This window comes from Trachypithecus francoisi, unplaced genomic scaffold, assembly GCF_009764315.1.
Source record: "Trachypithecus francoisi isolate TF-2019V2 unplaced genomic scaffold, Tfra_2.0 Lachesis_group4, whole genome shotgun sequence".
NCBI classification, from domain to species: Eukaryota; Metazoa; Chordata; class Mammalia; order Primates; family Cercopithecidae; genus Trachypithecus; species Trachypithecus francoisi.
This window is the reverse complement of record NW_022681469.1, coordinates 135,938,177-135,966,169: the sequence shown is the minus strand read 5'-3', so window position 1 is coordinate 135,966,169 and position 27,993 is coordinate 135,938,177. Positions and strand designations below refer to the sequence as shown.

Below are 27,993 nucleotides of genomic sequence, written 5' to 3'. Positions count from 1 at the left end.
TGACTGCTAGTACAGTTTGGTGTTACTATTTGATTCATACTGAAGTACCAACAGTCTTCTTACCCACGCTTCTTCTGCAAATAAGACTTTACAGGTATTCTTAAAATAGTTGTGACCTCATGAACTCCTGGACCCCCATCAAGAGTGCTGTGCATCTTATCTGTTGAAAGAAGGATTTCCTTCTCATTTCCAAGGTGGTGTCTTCCATCTTTGACATCGAATTTCTACATATGGTGCAATATGAAGGGAATCTAGGGAAGTAAATTATTTAATGCAGACAGGTGAGAGAAGAACAAGAAGAAGAAAGATGCCAAGTGTGTAGGGAAATAAGTTTAGTAGGGCTCTATCACCCTCCCACATAAGAAAAACGGAAGCCTCAAATTCATGAATTATGAGCTTTGGTAAAGGAAAATAGAACATATGCTACTTGACTTATGGTGGGATTTTTTTTTTTTTTTTTTGAGATGGAGTCTCACTCTGTCGCCCAGGCTAGAGTGCAGTGGTGTGAACTCAGCTCACTGCAACCTCCATCTCCCAAGTTCAAGTAATTCTCCTGCCTCAGCCTCCCAAGTAGCTGGGATTACAGGCACCCACTACTGTGCCCGGCTAATTTTTGTATCTTTAGTAGAGACAGGGTTTCACCATCTTGGCCAGGCTGGTATCAAACACCTGACTTCAGGTGATCCACCCATCTTGGCCTCCCAAAGTTCTGGGATTACAGGCGTAAGCCACTGCACCCAGCCAGGTTACATCTTGATAAACTCATCGTTAAGGTGAAAATATCATTAAGTCAAAAATACATTTAAACCTATCGAACATCATGGCTCAGCCCAGCCTACTTTAAACATGCTGGATACACTTACATTAGCCTACAGTTGGGCAAAATCATCTAACACAAAGCCTGGTTTATGATAAAGTGTTGAATAGCTCATGTAATTTATTGAATATTGTACTGAAAGCATAAAACAGAATGGTTGTGTCAGTACTCGAAGTACGGTTTCTACTGAATATGTATTGCTTTCACATCATTGTAAAGTCCAAAAATGTAAGTTGAACCATCCTGAGTTAGGGACTGTCTGTCTAACCTGTCTACAATTCTTGCTGATTTTACATGCAGTGAGTAATAGGGCCCAGAGCAATTGGCCTCTCTGTTTAAGGCAGCCTCATCATTGTCATCTGAGCGGCAGAAGGATTAAGCAATAAACCTCGAATCCTTCCCCACTGGCAGACCATCCTTCTTCTGTCATTTACAGCAAAGACTGTTGGGTAGGAAGGAATGGAGATGCATGCACATCCATTAGGACTTTTTAAATGCCTCTTAATACCTCCCTTAAGACTAAGTGCCATTTAGGAGATTCCGATTGCCCACAACTATCATCATCAATTATCTCCTTTATGAATAGATGCCCACTGTCAGGTTCAACATTCCACACACAGTCCTTATATTTCAGGAATATATACGTTGTCCCCCACATTTATCTTATTTTCACTCTGCTTTTCCACCATCCCTCCCAGTCTTCCCATTCAACCCTGTAGTTATTAGCTGCTTGGTAATGAGGAATAAATCACTTTTTTATGGCTTCTTCACCGTACTTCTGCTAACAGATACCATACCACATTAACACTATGTTACACACCCTCGAGGAAAGGGTATGACCCCCCCCCACCATTCACATTGTAAAAGATTTATTGCATGGTCAGACTGCTAGGCCATGAACCTATTTATCTTGTAGCACCAGGAGCTTAATATATATCCTACTCTCCCAAACCAGAAGCACTTCAAGAAAAATCAATGTAGAAAATCCCAATAGTGTGCAACACATTGGAATATTTGACATTTTAACAAAGGCGATAATACATCCCCAGCCTTGTTTAATCCTCTGACAAATTAAAATTATTTTTAAAACATAATAAAATAAATCATTTTATTTTAAAACATATTAAAATATAATTTACTGTCTTATTAAATATTAAATATTAATGTATATTTAATGCTTTAAATAGTAAATAATAATGCATTATTATTACCATTGTCTAATCCTCAGACAAATTAATATTATTTTAAAACCATATTAAAATAAATCCTTTCCTTTACCCCCCAATTCCACTTTCACGTACATACACAATAACAAAGTGTCAGGCAATGCTGAGTTTTAATTGTTTCTCTGACCAGAGACTCCAGATTTGAGATTTCATTGCATTTTCAAACCTGTCCCTGATTTGCATCAAGGAGACACATTCATAGTGCAGAAACACCTGCTGGGAAGACAGACATGGGAATGAGGCAGAGCCATCCCCACTGCGAGGGTGGGAACTGGAGTCTCTTCCGAGGGAGCGTTCACCACAGAGAATGCTTGGAAATTTGATCCCAGAGCAAATTTATCTGAGAATACTGAAAAAGGAAGCAGTTGCTCTTAGACTCAAGATCCATCCAAGAAAGGCAATTCGGCAGTAGGACAGAGGAAACTCTTGTAGCACCCTGTGCTGTTTTAACTTCATAGCTTCATTTATGCTACCCCATTTATGTGCAGTGAACTTCCGTACCCTGGAACACTGACTGAGAATGTAGTCCAGAGGCTAGTTGAGAAGGGGTTAGAGAAAGGACAGAGTGTGAGAGATCTAGGGTTGGGCCCCTTCCTGCCGCTCCCCATGCCGTGACTTTGGGAAATGGCAGTACACACTGGCTATTGGCGTCCTCGTTGTAGAGGAGGCATTAGACCAGACATTTGGCCTGGGTCTGGCACTTGGGTTGAGTAACTTGGATGAAGTCACCAATGAGGTCATTCTTGAGCTGAGATGAGAATGGTGGACTGGTTCTCTGTCCTGGGCGGTTGCTATGACATTGTGTGGTGGGGAGCGGAGGTGGAAGAACATCAAAGTAGTGAAGGGAATGTGTTCTGGCCATGGCCTGGTCCTGCCACTTAACTGACCACATGTGTGGGCTACTCACTTAACCTCCTTCTGTATAAACATGGATGAACCTTGGCCGAGCGCAGTGGCTCACGCCTGTAATCCCAGCACTTTGGGAGGCCGAGGTGGGCGGATAACAAGGTCAGGAGATCAAGACCATCCTGGCTAACACGGTGAAACCCCGTCTCTACTAAAAATACAAAAAATTAGCCGGGCGTGGTGACCGGCCCCTGTAGTCCCAGGTACTCGGGAGGCTGAGGCAGAAGAATGGCGTGAACCCGGGAGGCAGAGCTTGCAGTGAGAAGGGATCGCACCACTGCACTCCAGCTCTGAGCGACAGAGCAAGTCTCTGTCTCAAAAAAACAAAAACAAGAACAAAAAAAGGATGAACCTCATGGGCCTACCTCCAAAGTCAAAGGAACACAGTGCACCACACATAATAAATGGTCAAACTATTATCATTATTATTATCGCTACACAAAACCATTTCCATCATCGTTGTCGAATTTGATGATCTCTCAAAGTATCTCACAGTAATTTTCATATTTCTGCTCTTTTATGAATGCTATTCTTTAATAAAATAGTTAATTGATATATATTATTAAATATATTATTCTTACATTAGAAGTCATGCTTTTAAAACAAGAAAGCTAAAAAAAAAAAAAAAAAAAAAAAAAGCCCTGAACGCAGTGGCTCATGCCTATAATCCCAGCACTTTGGGAGGCCTAGGCGGGTGGATCACCTGAGGTCAAGAGTTTGAGACCAGCTTGGCCAACACGGTGAAAACGCGTCTCTACTAAAAATACAAAAATTTGCTGGGCGTGGTAGCACACACCTGTAGTCCCAGCTACTTCGGAGGTTGAGGCAGGAGAATTCCTTGAACTCGGAAAGTGGAGGTTGCAGTGAACCAAGATAACGCCAGTGCACTCCAGCCTGGGTGAAGAGCCAAACCCCAGCTCAAAAAAAATGAAAGCGCAACTAAAAAAAGAACCTTAATAACTCTATTCAAATGATGATTAATGTCATTTTGATGTATTTCTTTCTAATCTGTTTTCTTCACACACACTTCTTTAGTGCAGTTGTAATTATAGCATCTGTATAGTTCGTGTTTAGAAAAAAAAGTAACATGAGTAGAGAGCATGTTAGGCTTTAAAAATACTATTTAATGGCTCATAAAAATATGAGTTATTTAGTTTCTAAATGGCTGCATAACATGTCACATAGACATGGGTTAATGATGGATTAATCTATTTAATAGTGGATTCTATAGAATATTCCTTTTTCATTGAACATTTAAGCTACTTGTAGTTTTTTCTTTTATAAATATTATTCAATAGCATCCTCATAAACAGATAATAGCATCCTCATAAACAGATTGTTCATATACTTGATTATTTTCTTAAGATAATTTTGGTGTAGAATTACTGAATCAAAGTATATGATATCTTTGAATGCTCTTGATAAATATTAACAAATTAATTTTCTGACTGGTTATATCAGGTTACTCCCACTAACTAACTGGTCACAAGAGCAGTTATCTTTCTACACTGTTGATAGCATTTTTTATTTTTCTTCTTCTCAATTTAATTGGCAAAATATTATCATGTTACTTTTATTTGAGTATGTACTATTACAATTAATTAAATATTTTTCTATAGATTTGTTGGTTTTTTGTTTTCTTTTTATTTAAATAGTTTTTCATGTCCATTGTTCATTTTTATACCGAGAAGTAAGTACTTACATTATGACCTGTAAGAGCTATTTAATATTAAAGGCATTATTTATTTGCCTGTCCATTTGTTAATTTTCCACCTGACTTGTCATTTTTTAATTTAATTTTGTTTATTGAGTCTTGTTAGACATTTGAAATTCTAATAATTTTTCCTCCTGTGCTTTTATTTAAAGAGACTTTGCCCACTTCAATACCTTTTTGGCATCTAAGTCCAATTTTCATTTTTATAATTTAAATTTTACGTTTATTTTGTTAAATTGGGAATTGAGTTTTGCATAAAGTCTAAAATGAGATTTTACTTGATTTTTGTCAAATAGCTATATTCTCCTCAACTATTTAGTGAATTATTTATCCTTTCCTCAGTATTTCGTGATGTTTAGTTTATTTTATAAAAAATATGTGTTTGAGAGAGAGAAACCCTCTTATCCAATTCTATTGATACCACTAGTTAATTGGTAAAGCAAGAAAGCTGATTCTAAAATAAAATGTGATAAGAAATGGTTCTTATTCTCCTTACATATTTTTATATGCAGCATTTTGTCAATATTTTAATGTGGTTCCAAGGTCTTTTTGAGTGTAAGTCATTGATTGAAATTCTCAATCCCTTTTTTTGTGTAAATTACGTATGTTGCATCATTTATATTTTCTGGATTTAGTTACTTTAAAGTAGAATGAGGATGTACAAAAGCAAACCAAGATAAGAATCTTTGTATTTTTAGTGGCTCAGTTTTGACTAGTTTTTTGTTAGTTTGTTTGTTTTTTATGAGAGACAAGGCCTTGCTGTGTTGCCCAGGCTAGAGTGCAGAGTGCAGTGGCTATTCACAAGAGTGGTCATACTGCACTGTAACTTCGAACTCCTGGTTGTGTACTTCAAGCAAACCTCTCGCCTCAGCCGCCCAAGGAGCTGGGACTACAGGTGTGAACCACTGCACCTGGATCATTTGGCCTAGTCTTTCCAGAGCATGCAACGTAGTTTTCAGTTCATCAACAATTCCCCCTTAAACATTCACGTTTCAGTGGTTTCAAATAATAATAAAATAAATAATTATAATATTAAAAGTCAGCTACATAAACAGGTTGTAGAAAGACATCACTGACTTGGGAAGTAAATAACTCTGTGGGCGGCAAAATAATTTACACACACACAAAAACACACATGCATTTATTTAGTTTAATCCCTGAGTGTTCTAGGTTCTGGGCATTGGTCATTTTGCTTTATAGAGAGAATGGAGAGCGCTGAATTGCACAAGTTGGTTAAAAGAGCTTTTCACAATATGCACATACATATGTGTGCGAATATGTTTTCGTGTTTATGTAGCTCGTTTGGGGCTAACAGTCCTATTTCAATGGTTTTTCAGCTTTCACACCAGTAAGCAGTGCTTTCATTGTATCTTTAAAACATGTTTTATAGCTTTGAGAACTCCTGTGCTATTTATTTTTTTTTAAATGTTCTTAGTGAGACTCCCCTGTGAAATCTTCCAGATGAATTTTAGAATAATTTAGAATGTAGAATAGTTTTCCAAACTACCACTAAAAAAAATCCCAATGGGATCTTGATTGTAATTATATCAAGCCTATATAATACCTGGAAGGATTTTTTTTTTTTTTTCCTTAGGCATACGAATGAGTGACTCAATGAATCCTTCAGTGATTCGGATCTTGTCAGGAAAATAGTCTCACCTGTTTACCATGTTTAGCCTATTCCTAGGATCTGAGGATACCTTGGTGTGATGTTTAATATTGAGTGTCGACTTGATTGGATTGAAGGATACAAAGTATTGTTCCTGGGTGTGTCTGTGAGGGTGTGCCAAAGGAGATTAACATTTGAGTCTGTAGACTGGGAAAGGCAGACCCACCCTCAATCTGGATGGGCACCATCTAATCACCTGCCAGCCAGGCTAGGATAAAAGCAGGCAGAAGAAGATGAAAAGACTGGACTGATTTAGCCTCCCGGCCTCCATCTTTCTGCTGTGCTGGATGCTTCTGGCCTCGAACATCAGACTCCAAGTACTTAGCTGTGAGACTCTTGGGTCTTCAACCACAGACTGAAGGCTGCACTCTTGGGTTCCCTACTTTTGAGGTTTTGGGACCTGGACTGGCTTCCTTGCTCCTCAGCTTGCAGATGGCTTATTGTGGGACCTCACCTTGTGACCGTGTGACTTAATATGCCTTATAAACTCCCCATTATATATACATCTATCCTATTAGTTCTGTTCCTCTAGAGAACCCTGACTAATAAACTTGGTCAACCAGGGAACATGTTGCTGCCCCTGTGGATGGAACAGGCTGTCTGCAGTCCCCTCTTGTCCTGTATTTCTCAGCAAAGTCTCCATTTACTCTTCCTCCTGCAACCAGCTCCCTTCTCTAGACAGCACCCTTCATGCAGAAAGCTCTCCACGAGCACCTTATTGTTAGCTTTCTTTTCAACTGAACTGAGTTAAAGGGTTCTGTAATAATGCTTCAGCTCCAACTCCTCTCTGGGATATTCTCATTGTGATCAGATTATTAGACACTAAAAAGTGTTCAGAATTACAATAGCATAATTATATGCTAGGATTTGAAATTAAGATGTCAAGAAGACTGGGTCAGAGGAAAAGGCTTTGGCCTGAGTTAATATACGGAGCCATGCTGCTATCTTGGGGAAATCGCTTTTGTCTCCTGATTTCCAGTTTCCTTGTGTGTAAAATGAGGTGACTACAATACTTAACGTTTCCTTTTGGTTCTAGTATTTGTAGTGAACAGAAATCTTAGGCCATAAATCCGTAAGTTTAAGTACTATATCTTTACATTTCTATAGCTTAACTCAATTTCTATTTTCTGCTCCCAATCTGCTGGTGGACACACAATTCATCGGACGTGTCCTCATTCTCTTTTTCTGGGCCTGTCCTTATGGTCCTGGGTTTTTGGAGACATTGTATGGATAGTGGGAGAGATACCCCCAAACTTTGTACAGATTGGAAAAACAACTCCTAGCCAGGTGCAGTGGCCCAGGCCTGTACTCCCAGCACTTTGGGAGGCTGAGGTAGGTGGATCACTTGAGGTCAGGAGTTTGAGACCAGCCTGTCCAACATGGTGAAATCCCATCTCTATTGAAAACACAAAAAATTAACCGGGAGTGGTGGCGAGTGCCTGTAATCACAGCTATTCAGGAGGCTGAGGCAGGAGAATTGCTTGAACCCAGGATGAGGAGGTAGCAGTGAGCTGAGATCATGCTGCTGCACTCCAGCCTGAGCAACAGAGCAAGACGCCGCCTTCTCAAAAAAAAAAAAAAAAAACCAAAGTACTCTTTATGGAAATACATATATTTTTTTCCAAGGACCCTTTCCCCCACTGGTGCAATTCATGTCTGAACTGGGCCAGTACCCCATACACTGCTTCCTGGACATATGCCTGGAGTCAGTGGGTGGCAAGGCCATGGAGAGGTGAAATGGGTCTTTGAGAAAGGGCCCTGGTGCTCTGCTTCCCTAGCCGAGTCCATGGGAGCTGGCCAGACTGCAGAGACAAGATGGCCTATTGCAGGCACTACACTGAGGCAGAGGACATGGGCCACCTTACAGAGATCTCAATGTCACAGCTTGGCACAGTTCAGAGTGTGAGTCCAGTAAACACTGGTACAACGAAAGGAGACTTCTCTGCAGTCTCACCATCCACCTACTCCAAGGCTACGTACAGGAAGTGGCCACTGAGTTACGACCTCCTGTCCCCACCAGTATGCCTCCTGCCCACACTGGTCACACAGGGCCCAGCTTAACAAAAGTGGGGAGAGGTATATTGGCCTTTCCAAATACACACTTGTTGAACTTAGCTGAATTGTAATGATTATTGCATTCTTGTAACTTATCATCTCTAAGGACTATGTTTTGCATGATTATATCTTATGTTACATTTTCTGTTCCCACTTGACTGCAGCACCCAGGGCTAGCTTATGAATAAGGCAGAACAGACACTTGTCTATAATTGTGTGCACTTAGAAAATCAGTTTAGACTAATGAAATTGGCATTTTTGTGGTGCAAAATGGTTCAATGTTGGTGATTTTATGATTCAACGGAAATAGAATTGTGAAATTAGTGGCACAATAAAAAACATTAGAAGTATAAATTTGTAATTCTCTCTTATGTCTACACAGTCCCTTTCACCTCCTTTATTTGATGAAGCTGTTTGGTCCTATCCTCATTGCTTCAGGGGATAGATGTGACAGGACAGAGGTCCCTCAGGTTTTGGTGTCTGTCTCTAAAGCCCAGGCCCTTAAGGCAGTGGTTTTCAACTGGGTGGAAGTCGGTGGAGTAGGGTTAGGCATTGAGTGTCACAACTAGAAAGGAGGGGTGCTACTGGCATCTCATGGGTAGAGGCCAGAAATACTGCCAGACAGCCTAGATGCACAAACAACTCTCTTCACAATGAAGAAGTATCTGGCCCAAAAGATCAACTTGTTGAGGTTGAGAACCCCAGTCTTAGGGGAATTTAGGGAACTCAGGAATAAACAAAATATTTTGGAGACGCATCAAAGAAAGACAGTTTCTCTCCTTCCCACGCAGGCTCCTTGTCCCACCAACACTAGAAAAAATACGTCAAACCAGGAGTAAGAGAGAGATGGGCTGGGCATCTTCTCTGTCCTCTAGAAAGTTATTCCAAATTCGAGTGCAGTAAGTATTAGTGGAACTACACAAGTCTGCTGGATGCATTTGTGAAACATTTCAGAATAAAGTGTGACATTAATATTTCAGTTTGATTCATTCTTAGTGATTACTTGTAGTCACTGACGACAAGTGATTTCTGGATGTCACTCTCTCTGGGGTTTGGATGCTGCTGCATTCAGGAACTGAGTGTCTAGGAGACTGAGGACCTCCAGAAAAACTTCCAGGCTGCTAGCAGGATCTTGGAGAGTTCATCTCTGATTTTAACCAGCACGGGTTTCTCAACTGCTCATATTTTGACATGTGTTTATCTGAAGTAGAATTAACAAACAGTCCTGTTCAATCATTAATCCAGCACCTCACACTTAGAGTATGTACACAGCTTTCCATTAATCCTCTCTATCTTTTCATGGCAGCAGGTGAAAAATATCGTTGCAGGAAAGTATAATTGCCTTTAAATTTTTATCACACATCAGAAAAGGATCTAGAAGATTTGGGGTAAGAAATTACAAATGCAAGAATGACGTGCATATTTAATTTTAAATATTCAAATTAACTTGTTTTGTATCTATTTGCATAAAGATTCTCTAATTTTTAACTTCAAAATATCTGAACATTTTTCTAATATTAACAAAAAATGTTTTCCTAAGTGCCCTTAAACTAAAATGAGCTTTTTTTTTTTTTTTTTAGAATGCTTTTGAGTGTACTGGCTAGGAGAAGAAGAAATAGAAATGGGCAAAGCTTTCCATAAAGAAAGCCAGTTTTTTTTTTTTTCAGAGAATATAAAATTCTTCCCATTCATGACTTTATGTAAAAAATTAAATTGGAAGAGACCAATGTTACAGACACTTCTATTTCAGCGAAGGGATTCTAACATTAACTGTGATGATTATCCAAGGGTGCACTGGGCTGGACTCAATAAACAGTAAGGAATTTTGCAAGTCAGTTGTTAAATGTAGCCATTATTAAAAATTAAACTATGTAAATTTAGTATTAAATAAATTATTTTAGAGACAAAGCTAATAAATACTCCAAGCATATAACTGACTATTTTATTATATTTCACCATTATCTTTTTTGATCTCTGTGGTGGATATATGATCTAATGGTGTGCTATTATGCAACTCTTCCTAACTCCATGTTCAGTGCTCACAAGTTGGGAGCTTAAAATAAGCCCTGGTGGAAGTATTTACACTATGGAAATGAGCAAATACTACTACTAATCAAGCCTTCCTTTCCTGCCTGCAACCCCCTCCCCACCATACACACACAACTCCCCACTGACTGGTAAACATTTACTGGCACATCAGTGACAAAACTATACCAACATAACTCAAATCAGGCCCTGGGAAGCCTCTACCATGCTATTATCACACAAAGTGGAAAATCAAAACATGCTGACTTCACTGATGGTAAATGAGACATCAAGATCTCCATTCTCAAGCCAAACATACACAGATTAAACAGAAGAAGGTGGTCCTGCCTAGGTACTTCAGCCTTCTCAAAGATAGGAACTCTTCCTATGATGGGGGAAAAAGGCTTTAAAAGTAGAATATAACAGACTAAGGGTGGGCATTTTGTTTGGGGAGATAGGTGAAGAATAAAAAGCTCAGAGTTTTTTATTCGGAGTTTTGTCATGTGACTCTGGGCAAATCATCTCACCATTCTAAATGGAAATTCAAAGGATTTTAAGTCAGAAGTGAAACAATAAGATCTGCGTTTTAGAAAGACCCTTGTCTGGTGTCTTTGAAAGGTAGGATTTGGAAGTCAGGGATAGCCTAGAAAAAGAGAGACCAATTAGAATGTTGAAGCTTCTCATTCCAATGGGAAATTGAGCACAGAAAGCCATGGGCAGGGGCTGGCGGGATTAGTTTATTAATCTCAGGTGTCTTTGGCTCAAAGCATACGGCCAATTACAGAGTTGGGAATCAGTAATTACCTGATCAATAAAAGAAAAGATGTCAACCATCTTTTCTATACTCTGTAGTCCTTCCTCAGGCTTAGGATTGGTTTTGCCTGAAGGTAGTGCAACAGACTCAATGACATATGTATGGTATGATCTCCTAGCTCATCTTTCAATTTGGTTGTGGTTAGTTTTCTACGAAGTATATTCATACATACATTGAAATAAATTTTCTCATAGTAAACGAAGAAAAAAATGAAGAGTTACAGTTTAGAGTAGTGGCTTTTGAACTTTTGATCAAGACCCAACATAAAAAGTATATTTTTTAACATAGCTCACTGTGTGTGTATGTATGTGTGTGTGTGTATATATATATATATATATATATGCATATACAAATGTGTGTATTAGTAAAAATAAAAAAAGTTTGCATAACATATTACTTATCTTTATTGTGTACATTGTACATGGATTTTAAAATTCTATTTTGTTTCATTATAAAATGTTGGAGGCTCTCTAAGTTGATTTCATGACATACCAATGAGTTAAAACCTACAGGTTGAAAATCATTCTTCTGGTTGATGAGAAAATGTCATTTATGTCTTTTTTTTCAGACATACCACATTAATCTAAATAGTAAATAGGCAGTTTACGGATGCAATTAAATGCATAAACACATGTATTTATGAAACAAACAATAAAGCACTGACAATATTTAGTGAAGTCATAGAAAACATTAGCTTGCCACCTATAGCTATGCAATTTTTCATCTTTGCCAATACATTACAGTAATTTTTGATAATAAGTCTCTGTCCTGCTCAGAGATGTTGCATAGCTGGCAATTTTTGTTAGTGGCAGCAGTATATGTATGTGTTATGGATTGAATGTTTGTATCTCTCCCAAATTTATATACTGAGACCCTATTTCCCAACGTAAGGGTATTTGAAGGTGATGCCTTGGAGAGGTGATGAGGTTTAGATAAGGTCTTGAGGGTGGGGTCCCTATGATGAGATTAATGTCCTTATAAGAAGAGGAAGAGAGGCCAGAGATCTCTCTCCATCTTACTAGGACACAGAGAGAAGGCGGCTGTCTACAAACCATGAAGAGAGCCCTCACAGGGGAAGAGGATCAGCTGGTGCCTTGATCTTGGACTTAGCAGCCTCAAGACCTGTTCAGAATTACAACTACAAGTCTATTGTTTCAGCTACCCAGTCTATGATATTTTGTTACAGCAGTCCGAGCTAACTAAGACAATGTGTAATCCACCTGCTTTGACAGTAAAAGCCAACAGTGATTCTCCATCTGGGGGATTCCCCAAGATGGCAACCAACTTTCCCCATCATGTTCTCATTTACAAGTGAAAGCCTAAACCTAAACCAAAACCAAAATAACTTCGGAAACTCATTAGTATAAGAACACAGGAACAATACAGCATCCTGTGCTTTGCATCCTGCTGTCAATACAAAGCACTGATTGCTTCTTGGCTACCCTGCAACCCTCTTTTTTTTTTTTTTTTTTTTTTTTTTTTTTTTTTGAGACGGAGTCTCGCTCTGTCGCCCAGGCTGGAGTGCAGTGGCCGGATCTCAGCTCACTGCAAGCTCGCCTCCCGGTCACACCATTCTCCTGCCTCAGCCTCCCAAGTAGCTGGACTACAGGCGCCCGCCACCTCGCCCGGCTAGTTTTTGTATTTTTAGTAGAGACAGGGTTTCACCGTGTTAGCCAGGATGGTCTCGATCTCCTGACCTCGTGATCCGCCTGTCTCGGCCTCCCAAAGTGCTGGGATTACAGGCTTGAGCCACCGCGCCCGGCCGCAACCCTCTTAAACAACATTGCCTTTGAAAAATCCGACAGAATTTAGGGCACATTTTACACTTATGGAAATATACAGTATGAAAAGAAAAATTGATTAATTTCTTCATTGGTTTAGGTCACATGTGTATAAATTAATGGCATTATTTTGAAAGGTAGGTATATAGCCACACACAAGGTGAGTCATCTAGTTTGATCATATACTGTATTGAAGATCAATTCATTGTAGTAATTGTTCAAACTCTGTACCTTTGACTCCTCATGTCTTTCTTCCTCAAGTGGTACAGTTCTCCCTATTGATCTCCTGGCCTGGTTTCAAGATCTGTTTTGAATAAACCCATGATCCACAGAGAAAGATGTCTTAGATTCTGGCCTGTGATTGACAGCCGTAGTGTGGAACTTCAGATTCAGATCCCTTCATTAAAGTGAATCAAAGTGATTCTGTCAGTAGCCACTTCTCTTGGGGATCAGTAGAACTCCAGAGCCCTTCTCATTGAAATCAATGATGGCAAAGCCATTGCTTTGTTGTTAAAGAGAGCATACCAAATGATTGCTATGCCAGAGGTTTTGTGGTTCCTATTCCTAATGAGATAAAAAATGCTTAAACTAATTATATTATATTATATAGGTAGGAACTTGGGATATTCTTCAATGTCAAGAGAGCAGGCCTGGAACTTTAAGTAACAAATGCTTGGATGAACTCAAGCATTCTGAGTTTTCCTGTGCTTAATATGTTACATTGCTATGTTGATATGTAATGTCACAGATGGTAATATTAGTCATGAAAGAACAAAGAAGCCAAGTTCATATCCAAATGAGTTAAAAGGAGGGGACACAAAGTGAGCTTATCCCACAGACAGGTTTTTCTTATTGAAAACATCTTAAACACCATGGAACACCTTCCCAAGATCCATGTGTTGGCACAAGCAGATGGGGAAGACTGTAAATCTCAAAACTGGCTTAGTTCCCACTCAAGAACTAAAGCAAGGAGTGTGGTGAAATCAAATTCAGCAATGAATGGATGATCCTAATTTAACAATGGGCAGCCTTCCCACAAATTCTCATGCAAACCAGTGGTGGCTTCCTCTTTTTTTAATTAACTACACAGCCTTTTCCAACCAGGAGATTTAAATGTTTACTTCTGTTTGCTTTGCGTCATTTGCATTTCTTTTGCTTCTAAAAGGAAATTAACCCCTTCGACCTAGGAGGGCATCTTCTTGAAGAAACAGACAAAATTGCAAAAACAAACCAAAAAAATAAATAAATAAAACAAAAAAAATTACAAAATAAAACTCCAAGAAATAAGCATTTAAACACTCACTACACACATTCATGTCCAACCAAATAAGATGGCCAGTATTTTGAATGATAACAACAGTAAAGCAATCAATGTGCAATAGGCAGAGAAAAAAAATCTAGATTTAAATAGTGCTGCTTTTACCAAAAGAAAATTCTTTAAATCCCTAAGAAGGAAGAGCAGATTAGATATTGAGTCACTGTAGAGCAATGTAAAAGGTAAATTCCTTTTCTACTTGAGAAATTACACAGATTTCTTCTCCCCCTCAACTTTCAGATGAAATGTAGGAGGTAAAGAGAAAAGAGGAGTATTTCACCTACTCAGTATTTCTATTGTTGATTCATTTTGACAGATGCATTCTACTCGTCTTGGGCACCTGGGCTATGACTAAGAGAGACTGTGATAGCTGACTCTGACTACAAGAGCTATATTTGGAGGGTGTAGCAACAGAGAAGGAGAAGGGCTGGCTTGGGTACTCTAAATGGTTGTAGTACAAGATAATTAGATGGAATTGTACACGGAAAAAATTTGTTAGAGTTACCAAAAATATTTCCTAACGAGAAGCCTGTTGTGCTCTGAAGTAGTCAAAGGGATGCAATGAATATTTCATCTCCTGAAACATTTAACAGAGAAAGGAACGCAGGAATAGAAAGTATATCTTAAAGCTATTTTCTGTTGGGTGAAGAGTAGGAATCATCCATCTTTCTGGCCTTTGTTTCTGCTTCAACTAATAGGGTGGAGAGAGTGATAGCACAGAGAAGATACTTCTCAACACAGACATAGCCACACCATCATAAGAGATAAGATCTCTGGATGTAAAGTGGTGGAGATAAATCTTTCTACGCTTAAGCAGTGAAAAAACAAAGCAAATGTTTTTCACCTTTTCTGCTACTTAGTTCTCTTTAGCAGATCCTTTAGTATTTCCAGATCTAGAAAAAGAAGCAAGACATTTTTAGTTTATTGATACTGAGTAGGGATAGTTTATGGAAATAAAGGAATAGCACTCCTAATATTTTGAGGATGAAAGTGATTAAGGAGATCTTTGGTCAGGAGAGAAGTGTAATCTAAAGAGAAGCATACCATTCCAGAGAAAGAAAGAAAGAAAAAGAAGAAGGAAAGAAAGAAAGAAAGGAAGGAAGGAAGGAAGGAAGGAAGGAGGAAGGAAGGAAGGAAAGAAGGAAGGAAGAAAAGGAGCACCAGCTCTGAGGTTGGGTTCTGTACAACATCAGAACACTTAGGTAATTAAATGAGACTCTATACAGCATGGTTTATTTGACTAAATGTTTCTTACCTTTTAACTGGTTGTTTGGCTTTCACTTTAACTCAGTGATGTGACTACTTAAACACATAATCAGCTCAGCTATCTCTGGGTGTATTATGCAGCACTTTTCAAACGTGAATGTGGATAGGATTGCTTGTAGCTTGTAGGGATTTTGCTAAATCACAGATTCTGATTGGGGAGGTCTGGGTGGGGGCACAAATTCTGCATTTCTAACAAGCTCTGGAGTGATGCTGATGCTGCTGGTCTGGGGACAACACTTTGAGCAGCAAGCGTGTGCAGCATGACATCACTGCCTGCATTCTTCCGTGGATACAGACTAATGAAAGATATTCCCCTCGTTTAATATTGGTGAAGGTATAAATTAAGTGATACTGTGTTTCATATTCCTCTTATATTTCCTAGAGCCATCTCAAAACTCTGATGGCAAATTACAAAATCATTTAAATCTGATGGTCCCCAACCCTCACTGCACATAAGCATCCCCTGGGGACCTTTTGAAAAATACAAAAGTCCAGGCCCTAACCAAAGTAGATTAAGAATCTCTGGGAGTGAGGCCAAAACATAATTTTTTCTCCTCCTCATATTATTAGAAAGCCATTTTACATTTATAGTGTGTTGATTACCCATATGCCCACTGCCTAGGTGAAAGAACAGCTTAATGATTATCCATACCCCCATGTACCTAGATCTATCAGCTGTTGCTATTCTGCTGTATTTAAATTATTTAAGGATCTATTTTTGCTTTATCTAAGGCAATTCTCAACTGGGGGCAATTTCACCCTTCGGGGACATTTAGCAATATCTGAAGACATTTTTGTTTGCGACAACTAGGGGAATGGGGACAGTTTGTGATGCTAATAAGAGTAGAGGACAGGGAACTTATTCAACAACCTATAATGCACAGGCCAGTCTCCCATGACAAAGAATCATCCAGTCCAAAATGTCAACAAGAATATAACATAATATAATAAATATAATATAATATAATAATATTGAGTCACTTGGAATTAGCTTCAAGATGATTTTATTTATCACTCCTGAATACTTTAACATCTCCAAAGATCCTTCCACATAACCACAACATCAGTATCATACATAAGAGGATGAACAATTATTCCTTAATATCTCCTAATGGTGAGTTCATATTCACATTTTCTCAACTGGACTCTACTTTTTTTTTACATTTTTAAACCAGAATTCAATTAAGTTTTGTGCATTGCATTTGTTTCATTTCTTTAGTCTTAAAATTTAGATCAGTCCTCCAGACATTTTTTTTTTAATTACTTTTTCTGAAGAGACTAATCTAGTTGTCCCACATTTGGGGCTTGATTTGATTAATTCCTGTTGTTTCATTGTTTGACTTATTTCTCTATTTCTTGTATTTCCTATGAAGCAGATGTGAGATGTTTATAAAGGCTTGATTAAATTCAAATTAAACATTTATAGCAAGAATATTTAAGGTGGGGCCATGTACCTTACATTGCATGAGGGTAGGAGCTACATAATTTCTGGTTTCTCCTCTAACAGTGTTGCTAAATTTGATCACTTGATTCAGGTAGTGATCTCTCCCCATTGTAAGGTTCATTTCTCACTTTGCGATGAGCAAGTCCTTCTTGGGATGGGTTTTTGACACCTGCACGTCTCCTAGCCTCCAACTAATTTCACTTTATAGTGTTAGAATCCACTCATGCTCTTTGCCAGAGTCATAGGAGGTCAAAAAATCCCATTTCTTCATTTATTAATAACTTTTAAATTCTATAATATCCATTTTTAGCTAGAATTCTTCTATTTAAAAAGCTCCTTGTACTACAATTTCTTCCAAAAAAGGCAGAATCAATGATTAATTCCTTCCTTTAACCTCTGCTTTTCAGAATAGATTTCAGAATAAGAAGTTGATGTTGTACTTACTTGTCAACTAGTTACTCCTAACCTGGACTTTTATGCCATATAGGAAAAATGGATGAATACAGCAGGAGATGTTACAAACTTTCTACAATCAGAAAAAAATAAAGCTACAAGGTTTTATTTTTGTTAGAGTATTTATAGTGTATAAAAACCATGTATATTAATTAATTTCAAGTTAAAAGAGATAAACTTCTTCTAAAGTTTCAGAAAGGCATTTAGCTTTATAAAGATATTTGTCAAATATCAACTGTTAGAGGGAAGATGGGTTGAAAGTCATCAAGTTGAAATCGATTTCTTCATAACTTGGAATATATTTGAATAGGCTGTTTAGTCTCTCCTGAATCCATGGGTGTAAGTGATGTGTGAAAGCCAAACCCTTTACACACAACAGTTAAACAAATATTCATTCAAGTTCTTGGATTTAAAAGACGGTGGTGTTTGGAAATCATTATTTTCCACAAGGGAAAGAAGACATGTTACAGGAAGCAACTAGAACCAGTTCTTCCCCTTTGTTCCAAAGCCTCCAGTTCTTCATTTCTGAGCATAGAATCTCATCTTGGTTACTTTTTTTTAGGAAGAGCAACTTTTAGCTGGCTGGCAGATTTTAATTCACCTTGGTGTGGCACACCAGTTTCCTAGGCCAAGTTTCAAATCTATACCTGGGAAAGTAAAAGTTAATTATTTGAATTCATTGTCTTAGATCCGGCCATAAGGGAGAGCCCTGCCTTCGGTTTATAACACGGTAAATTTGATTTTATGATGAATAAATGGGCACTTAGCACCAAAACCTTGCAGGCATCATCCAGATGTCTCAGAGCTTGAGTGAGCACATGGATCTGGTCACACGGACACTTGTGTTCACTGGATGGATGCACAGTCTGGAAAGAAGTTGCATTTTTTCAAGGTCTGGAAATTTTAACAGTATCTGGCAGCTACTTGGTTTTCAAGATAATCCTGTCACTGTTTCTGGTTATGAATAGGGGTGGGGGTGGGGGCTCCGGAAGCGACAGATTGGTGGCTTATTGAAATTGGGTGGAGACGTTGGCATGTGGGAGCCTGGAGCGTGAGCATAAGCAAGCTTTTTGGGAAGAGACCTGTGATCGTGTTACTCTTGGTCACTTAAGTACCTAAGTGGTGTGGGTATGATGGGTGGAGGTGGGGGTCAGGGGAGAGAAAAAAGAGAATCAGAACATGAGTTCCGTGGACACAAAAGCAATTGGTTAATTTACCCAGACTTTCACTTTTCAAATAATTGTTTGGCTGGTCCTTAATCCTTAGCCAAGTGATTCCCTAAGGATGTGTTAATTCATTATTTTATCTATTAAAGATGTGCCATCCAAACAATCCTTTCTCAAGTTACAAAAGCATCTTCTCAGTTAGCCTTTGCTTGTCTGGCAAGGTTTGATAAACAGGCTAGTCTGTTGTCCTAACGACTCAGCCAGGGCTCTGCCCTGCCTCTCACTCTCATCCCTTGCTACTGGTGGCAGAGGAGTAGACTGTCACCAATGAGTACATGTGCATGCGATTAAAAACAAACAAACAAACAAAAACAACCACTGAGCAAGTGCTTCCTCAATTTTCTTTTCATTGAATCAAGAGACTCTCTTCATTACTCTTTATTGAACAGTCAGAAACAGAAATAAGAAGGCCACTTCCAGATAGATGGAACACCATGATCATTTTGACCTCTTAATTATTCAGTTGAGTCAAAATGATAATTTCACTAATTTCACCCTGAAATTAAAGAGGTCTGTGACAGAATCAACCCGAGAGATTGGTAATTTAAATAGGTATCAACATATTTAAAACAGGAGAGAAGTCTTTTGGTAAATGACAGGATTGCAGCTTTGAAACACTTCTGTCTCCCTGGAGAGTAATGTGCTCTCCTTGGAGAAGCTCACATATTTTAGAAATATCAAGGAGTTAAGGCTACTAGCTAGGAGGACCTAACACTATCTCCTTTTCCTTTAAAAATTATATTTAATTATTCACATAATATAAACCTATGTACACAGTTGTATTGTGTATCATACACATAATATAAACACTTAAGCTTCAACTTTATAATGCACAAATAGAGATAGTTATGATCCAAAGAGGAGACATGAAAAAGAAAGTAGAAAACAACAGTGACTCATACAAATTGCATATTGAGGCCTGGCGCGGTGGCTCAAGCCTGTAATCCCAGCACTTTGGGAGGCCGAGACAGGCAGATCACGAGGTCAGGAGATCAAGACTATCCTGGCTAACACAGTGAAACCCCGTCTCTACTAAAAAATACAAAAAACTGGTGTGAGATGGTATCTCATTGTGGTTTTGATTTGCATTTCTCTGATGGCGAGTGATGATGAGCATTTTTTCATGTGTCTGTTGGCTGTATGGATGTCTTCTTTTGAGAAATGTCTGTTCATATCCTTTCCCCACTTTTTGATGGGGTTGTTTGTTTTTTTCTTGTATATTTGTTTGAGTTCTTTGTAGATTCTGGATATTAGCCCTTTGTCAGATGAGTAGATTGCAAAAATTTTCTCCCATTCTGTAGGTTGCCTGTTCACTCTGATGGTAGTTTCTTTTGCTGTGCAAAAGCTCTTTAGTTTAATTAGATCCCATGTGTCAATTTTTGCTTTTGCTGCCGTTGCTTTTGGTGTTTTAGACATGAAGTCCTTGCCCATGCCTATGTCCTGAATGGTACTACCTAGATTTTCTTCTAGAGTTTTTATGGTATTAGGTCTAACATTTAAGTCTCTGATCCATCTTGAATTAATTTTTGTATAAGGGGTAAGGAAAGGATCCAGTTTCAGCTTTCTAGTTATGGCTAGCCAATTTTCCCAGCACCATTTATTAAATAGGGAATCCTTTCCCCATTTCTTGTTTTTGTCAGGTTTAACCACAATGAGATACCATCTCACACCAGTTAGAATGGCAATCATTAAGAAGTCAGGAAACAACAGGTGTTGGAGAGGATGTGGAGAAATAGGAACACTTTTACACTGTTGGTGGGATTGTAAACTAGTTCAACCATTATGGAAAACAGTATGGCGATTCCTCAAGGATCTAGAACTAGATGTACCATATGACCCAGCCATCCCACTACTGGGTATATACCCAAAGGATTATAAATTACTCTACTACAAAGACACATGCACACGTATGTTTATTGCGGCACTATTCACAATAGCAAAGACTTGGAATCAACCCAAATGTCCATCTGTGACAGACTGGATTAAGAAAATGTGGCACATATACACCATGGAATACTATGCAGCCATCAAAAAGGATGAGTTTGCGTCCTTTGTAGGGACATGGATGCAGCTGGAATCCATCATTCTTAGCAAACTATCACAAGAAGAGAAAACCAAACACCGCATGTTCTCACTCATAGGTGGGAACTGAACAATGAGATCACTTGGACTCGGGAAGGAGAACATCACACACTGGGGCCTATCATGGGGAGGGGGGAGGAGGGAGGGATTGCATTGGGGAGTTATACATGATATAAACGTCATGCACATGTACCCTAGAACTTAAAGTATAATAAAAAAATAAAAAAAAAAAATACAAAAAACTAGCTAGGTGATGTGGCAGGCGCCTGTAGTCCCAGCTACTTGGGAGGCTGAGACAGGAGAATGCCCGGGAGGCAGAGCTTGCAGTGAGCTGAGATCCGGCCACTGCACTCCAGCCTGGATGACAGAGCCAGACTCCGTCTCAAAAACAAAAAAAAACAAAAAAAAACCCAAATTGCACATTGATCAACGTAAGTTTCACGGAGTCCTGCAATAGGAACCGTAAGACCAGCATGAAGGTTTTTCAATTGTAGACCATCATAAAATTTCTCAAGACAGAGCCTCCATTTTTGTCTACTGGCTTTAATACTTTTTACTTACTTGACTACGTTACTCATTAATTCAACATATATTTATTGGAGGCCTACTGTATGCCGGCATTATGCCAGATTTTTAGGTTACAAAAATAACCAAAAGGCAACCTTCTGGGGAATCGCTATTCCATAGAAAAAACATGGTAAATTTAAGCATGAGTAGGTGCTACAATATTAGGTTGGTGCAAACGTAATTGCGGTTTTTGGCATTAAAAGTAATCTGAAAAACAGCAATTACGTTCACACCAGCCTAATAGAAATAAATGCATGGATAGTGGAGGCTCAGACAAAGGAGAAGTAAATTCTATTTCTTGATGAAGCTATTTTGGGGAAGCATGGACATTTGAAATTGCCAATTAGAGCTGCTACTATCTCAAAACAGTAGCCACTTCTTAATAGAGTGGCAACAGCTTTTTGATCATAGCCTCTTGCAGAGTCAGAAATGAACAATGCCTTTTTTTTTTTTTGAGATGGAATCTCTCTCTGTCTCCCAGGCTGGAGTGCAGTGCCATGGATCTTGGCTCACTGTAGCCTCCGCCTCTCAGGTTCAAGTGAATCTCTGTCTCGGCCTCCTGAGTAGCTGGGATTACAGGTGTGCACCATGAATACCTGTTAATTTTTGTATTTTTGTAGAGACAGGGTTTCACCATGTTGGCCAGGCTGGTCTTGAACTCCTGACCTCAGGTGATCCACCTGTCTTGGCCTCTCAAAGTGCTGGGATTACAGGCATGAGCCACCGTAATCAAAAATGAATGATGCACATTTTTTGTTTTGTTTTGTTTCGTGTGTTTTTGTTTTTGTTTTTCCCCTGAGCAAATGTCTGCTTTCACATTTTCCTTCATATACTCCTAGAATAATAAACAGAGGTGCAAAGGCTCTGGGTGTAAAGTGGGGGCTTTACTTGACACAGAAGGGAAATAAAAAGCAACGTAGAAGTGACACGTGACAGCAGGGAGGGCAAGAAGAGGACACAAGGGCCACAGACGAAGACAGGCAAAATGGGAAGAACCTCAAACGAGAAACAGGGGGAAAAAAGTAAATATTATTTGAAGGTGATTTAAACTATAGGAATTAAAATTATGGTGAGGGGAAGTGCTGTTTGGACATTAAAGAAGAAACGATCAGCTAAGCCCCAAAGGGCAGGCATGATGAGAACACTTTCTGTTGTTGTGGGCGAGGAAGTTTGGTGCCAAGTCGGCTGTGTGATGAAATCTGTTATGAATTCTCTCCATCTCAACATTAGATTAACACACGGGGCTTCATTTTCAAAGGGGTCCGAGGAAAGCAAGGCAGACTACTCACACAAATAAATGGGAGTTGTGTGTCTGAAATTCCCTCAAAATGCTGAAAAACAGCCCCCTTTAATGTCATTATGTATTTTAACCATTTGAAACCAATTTGTAACAGACATGAAAGTATTCTTGCCCACAGTAGAGTTGGCACATGGCACTTCCAATGTTAAACATTTCCAACAAGCTTCCATTCACACAGCTCCCTGTGCTGCTGATGTTCCCAAGCTTCTCTTAAGTGGTTCACTTACACGGAGGCATTTCTGAGACAGGGAGCACAATTACAACTCCCCTGGATTGTCTAAACCCTAAGGCGTCTCTGAAATTCAGTCTGTGTGCTTCAGGAGGTTACACTTTAAAAACAGTGAGAAAATTCTCAGTTCAGGCTATAATAGACAACAGTTAGCTTCCATTTTAGAGGTAGGCATCTTGAATTTTTAACTGATCATTTGTCTGGAATGCCGCTGAGGACATGGTGAACCTGTGACCTGAGTGATTCCTTCTCCTGGAGCTCGACTTTTCACAACTCAGGAGAACCCAGGAACGTGTTTTTCTAGTTCTGCTTCCTCACTCCTCTTTCTTGTCCTTTCTTCCCTCCTGTGTTCCTTTTCTTTCTTTCTTCTTTCCTCGTTTCCTTCCTCCCTCCATTCCTGCCTCTCTCTTCTCTTTTCTTCTTTCTCTTTCTTTTCTTCTCTTTCTTCTTTCTCTTTCTTTCTTTCTTCTTTCTTTCTTTCTTCTTTCTTTCTTTCTTTCTTTCTTTCTCCTTCCTTCTTCCTTCCTTTCTCTCTCTTTCTTTCCTTTCTTCTTCTTTCTTTCTTCTTTCTTTCTTTCTTTCTTTCTTTCTTTCTTCTTCTTTCTTTCTTTCTTCTTTCTTTCTTCTTTTTTCTTTCTTTCTTTTCTTTCTTCTTTTTTCTTTCTTTTCCTCTTTCTCTCTTTCTTTCTTTTCTCTCTTCCTTCTTTCTTTTTTCTTTCTTTCTTCTTTCTTTCTCTTTCTTTCTTTCCTCACTTTTTCTCCTTCCTTCCTTTCTCACTCTCCTTCTTTCTCCTCTCTCCCTCCCTTCTCTCCCTTTCCTTTCCTTTTCTGTCCTTTCCTTCCTTCTTTCTTTTTCCTTCCCTTCCTACTTCTCTCCCTCTCTTCCTCCATCTTTCTCTCTCTCTCTTTCTTTCTGACATCCTTTATCCTTTCCCATTGTACCACACAGACTCATATATTCATCACCCAATGAGAACAAAGATCAATACGGTTAATTAAATGAACATTTAAAGAAGCAAACTGAGAACTACTCAAATGGACATAGGTCAAATCTTCCCCAAACCTTCTTCCAATTGTAGTATTTTCACAAAGTGAAATCACTTGTTCAAAGCAACACAGCTGCAGAATCTAGTTATGCTTAGACTAGAAAAGCTGCTTTGAGGTTGGAAGTCCTTTCTCCTACTCATAGCTTGGATCAATACACCCATTTCCAGCTTTCCTTACTATGGTTAGCAACAGGCCACAAGGAAGTTACCATTCTGGCCCTTTCTTAAAGGATGAAAACTCAGTTTTTCATTTTATCACCTACTGCCCTGAGAAGTCTCACTTCTTGAGGAGAAACCTTTATCCAGTGACTTCCACTGGTTTATTGTTTATCCATGTTCTCCTCTGATCCATTTTCTGTGCCTTTCTTCCGTGGACATGGTGGCTGCCATCCCTTCACTGTATATGACTGATCCAAGCCCACTGGGGTCACGTCATCCCCTAGGTGATTCCTCTACAAATAGCTGGTATCCTTGTACTAGGTATTGTTATAGGAATAAGTAAGCTTAAGACTGTGGGAGAGTGAGATGTAGGAAGAGGTTTACTCTGGGTTGGTAGGAAAGTAATTCCACTTACCGCCTCTCCTGCCATCCTGTGAACAGGAAATCTCACTGGCTCCATTGCTACCTGCAGTGCTCTTAGGACCAAGAGGGAGCCCATGATGAAATGAGGCAAATGCCCCAGTAAGCAGAGGAGGGAATCAGAAAGAATGTGCAGTGTCCAGGCACTGATTCAACCTACCCTGAAATTACCTTTGCCTCTGACCTTCCTGTTATATGAAATAATAAATTTCCTCATTCCAGTTAATTGATTTAAGGCAGAAGTGTCCTCATTGATACACGTTTTTTTTTTTTTTTTTTTTTTTTTGAGACATAGTCTCACTCCCATTGCCCAGACTGGAGGACAGTGGCACCATCAAAGCTCACAACAACCTCAGCTTCCCGGGCTCAGGTGATCCTCCCACCTCTGCCTCCTGAGTAGCGGGGACTACAGGTGTGCACCACCACACCCAGCTGAGTTTTTTTTATTTTTAGTAGAGACATGGTCTCATATGTTGCCTAAGCCGGTCCTGAATTCCTGGGCTCAAGTTATCCTTCTGCCTCGGCTCCCCAAAGTGCTGGGATTACAGGCACCAGCCTTTGTGTCCAGCTATCACATTCTAGAGTGAAAAAATCTTTATTCCAACCCCCCTTTCCTCTCTTTTTTTTTCATTTTTAAAAAAGTATTTTATAGTGCTGACTAGTGACAGCTAGTGTGACCTATTCTCTTTATTTTCTTGGGACTAAGGAGTTTTGGGGGATGTGGGACTTTCAGTGCTAAAAATGGGCTGACCCAGGGCAAATGGGATGGTTGATTCTCTATAAGGTTAATGAATCATTTGTATAATTATACTGAAGACCACCAATCCCTGGAGTTTGGCTGTTACTTTCCATAAGGACTAGCTTTCTATCAAAATCTGCAAAAGGACTGGGCGTGGTAGCTCATGACTGTAATCCCAGCACTTTGGGAGGTGGAGGCTGGCAGATCACTTGAGGTCAGGAGTTTGAGACCAGCTTGGCCAACACGGTGAAACCCCACCTCTACTAAAAATATAAAAATTAGCTAGGCGTGGTGGTACATACCTCTAGTCCCAGCTTGGGAGGCTGAGGCAGGAGAATCACACTAACCCGAGAGGCAGAGGTTGCAGTGGGCCAAGATTGCGCCACTGCACTCCAGCCTGGGTGACAGAGCAAGACTCAGTCTCAAATGAAAAAAAAAAAAAAATCTGCAAAAGCTCTTTCTTTTTACTATTGAGACGCAATACTAGAACAGATCTGGGCCTGAGAAAGAAAACAAACACACAAACAAACGCTTGGATTCTCATTCCTAGCCTTCCTAGTTCTCTCAGCTGGCCACCACTGAACAGGGACCACCAGGAATGTCAGAGGTGTCTGGCATAAGTCTCTCATATCATTAGAAAGGGAGAGAGAGAAGAGAAGAAACCAGGAAGGAGGTACAGGAATGAAGATTCACCAAAGATCTCAGAGCAACTAAATGGCTGAGCTGAGGCAAAAATGGAGTCTCTTACCTGATACTTGTTCTTTGCACATTTTCAGACATACATATCAGTTCTCTACATACAATGCTTCCATTCCTCTCATTTACCTCTATTCAAGAAGAATACGGTCTAGATTAGAAGAGGCCAGGAGAGCTAGGTGATTCTGTACTTAGATGATCTCAGGAAAAGCTCTCAGTGTCTCAACAGCGAAAACAGGTCACTCGTGTTTGGTTTTCCATTCACACTCAAAACTCATACTCCATTGCTTGCTTTCCTGCTTTTACCTCTGAAGATGTTTAAGGAGGTACTTCAAAAGTAACATTTTGGAAGCCATTATGCTCAGCAAATAATGCAGGAAAAGAAAACCAAATACCACATGTTCATTCTCACTTATAAGTAGGAGCTGAATGACTAGAACAAATGGACACATTGGGGGGACAACACACACGGGGGCCTATTGATGGAGCAGGGGGAGGTAGAGCATCAGGAAGAACAGTAAACGGATGCTGGGCTTAATACCTGGGTGATGGGGTGATCTGTGCAGCAAACCACCATGGCACACATTTACCTGTGTAACAAACCTGCACATCCTGCACTTAAAATAAAGTTGAAACAATAAATAAATAAAATAAAAAAAAATTTAAAGTAACTTGTTCAAACATTCTATTGACTACACCTGAGAAACATACAGACCTCCCACTTTCCCCTCTATGACCACACTTCAGGAAAGCATCTGCTCTTGCCTGAATATTGCAATAGCTCTCTGAGGTCCCCACTTCCACCCTTGTCCACCACGCCCAGAGGACTGTCCACATGCAGGCAGCGACCTCCAGACACTTGGGCCAAACCATGACTTCTCTTCTCTGTGAAGTCTTTCTTGGACAGTCTCTATCCCAGCTGGCTTTATTTTCTCTGTAGTACTTATTATCATCCAATAGCTTATAGATTTTACTTCTTTATTTGTTGAATACATGACTTCTCTTACTAGAATGCAAACCCCATAAGGTTAGGGATTTATCTGTTGCGGGATCACCAGCACTCAGAACAGTACTCACTACAAAGGCATCTTCAATAAATATTTCTTGAATAAATGAAAATAATTTATCCATTCCAAACCCCTCAGAGGGTTCTCACTTTATTCAAAATAAACACCAAGGTAATGGCCTACAAAGCCTTCCATCACCATGTATTAGTTTGTTTTCACTCTGCTAATAAAGACATACCCAAGACTGGGTAATTTATAAAGGAAAGAGGTTTAAATGACTTACAGTTTCATGTGGCTGGGGAGGCCTCACAATCATGGCAGAAGGCAAAGGTGAAGCAAGACACATGTTACATGGGTGGCAGGCAAGACAGACCATGTGCAGGGGACAGGGGAACTCCCCTTTATAAAACCATCAGATCTCATGAGACTTATTTGCTATCATAACAGCATGGGAAAGAGTTGCTCCCATGATTCAGTTACCTCCCATCGGATCCCTCCCATGACGCATAGGAATTATGGGAGCTACAGTTCAAGATGAGATTTGGGTGGGGATACAGCCAAAACATATCAACCCACCTCCCACTCCAATCCCCTAGCCACCCACACTTCTGTCTTTTCTGCTTCCCCACCTCTGAAACTGGACTCCTCACAAGTCTGGGGCATGCTTTTGACAGGTCTTTCCTGATTTCTTTTGCTATTGGAAAGCTCCTTTTGCAGATACCTGCCCAGCTTTTCTCCTTTACATACTTCAGGTTTCTGCTCATATGACATGCATCAGAGCCTTCCCTGAACTCTTAGCACAAAATAACCTCAACCCTCCCTGTATTCCCCACTCCCCTTGGCCAGCATTATTTTTCTTTACAGTACTACCATGACTTTTTTTTTTTGAGACAGGGTCTAGCTCTAGCTCTGTCACCCGGGGTTGGAGTGCCAGTGGCACAGCCTCCACTCACTGGAACCTCTGCCTCCTGGGTTCAAGCGATTTTCCTGCCTTAGCTTCCCAAGTAGCTGGGATTACAGGTGAATGCCACCATGCC

General features: G+C 39.6%; 1 long non-coding RNA gene across 1 annotated transcript; it reads right to left on the bottom strand.

Moving 5' to 3' along the window:
- Nucleotides 1–459: 459 nt before the first annotated feature.
- Nucleotides 460–27,993, bottom strand: LOC117073222. The gene is made up of 2 exons (XR_004433174.1): nt 27,916–27,993; nt 460–525 (listed from the first exon to the last, which is right to left on the bottom strand). It is a non-coding gene; the product is annotated as an uncharacterized LOC117073222 (long non-coding RNA).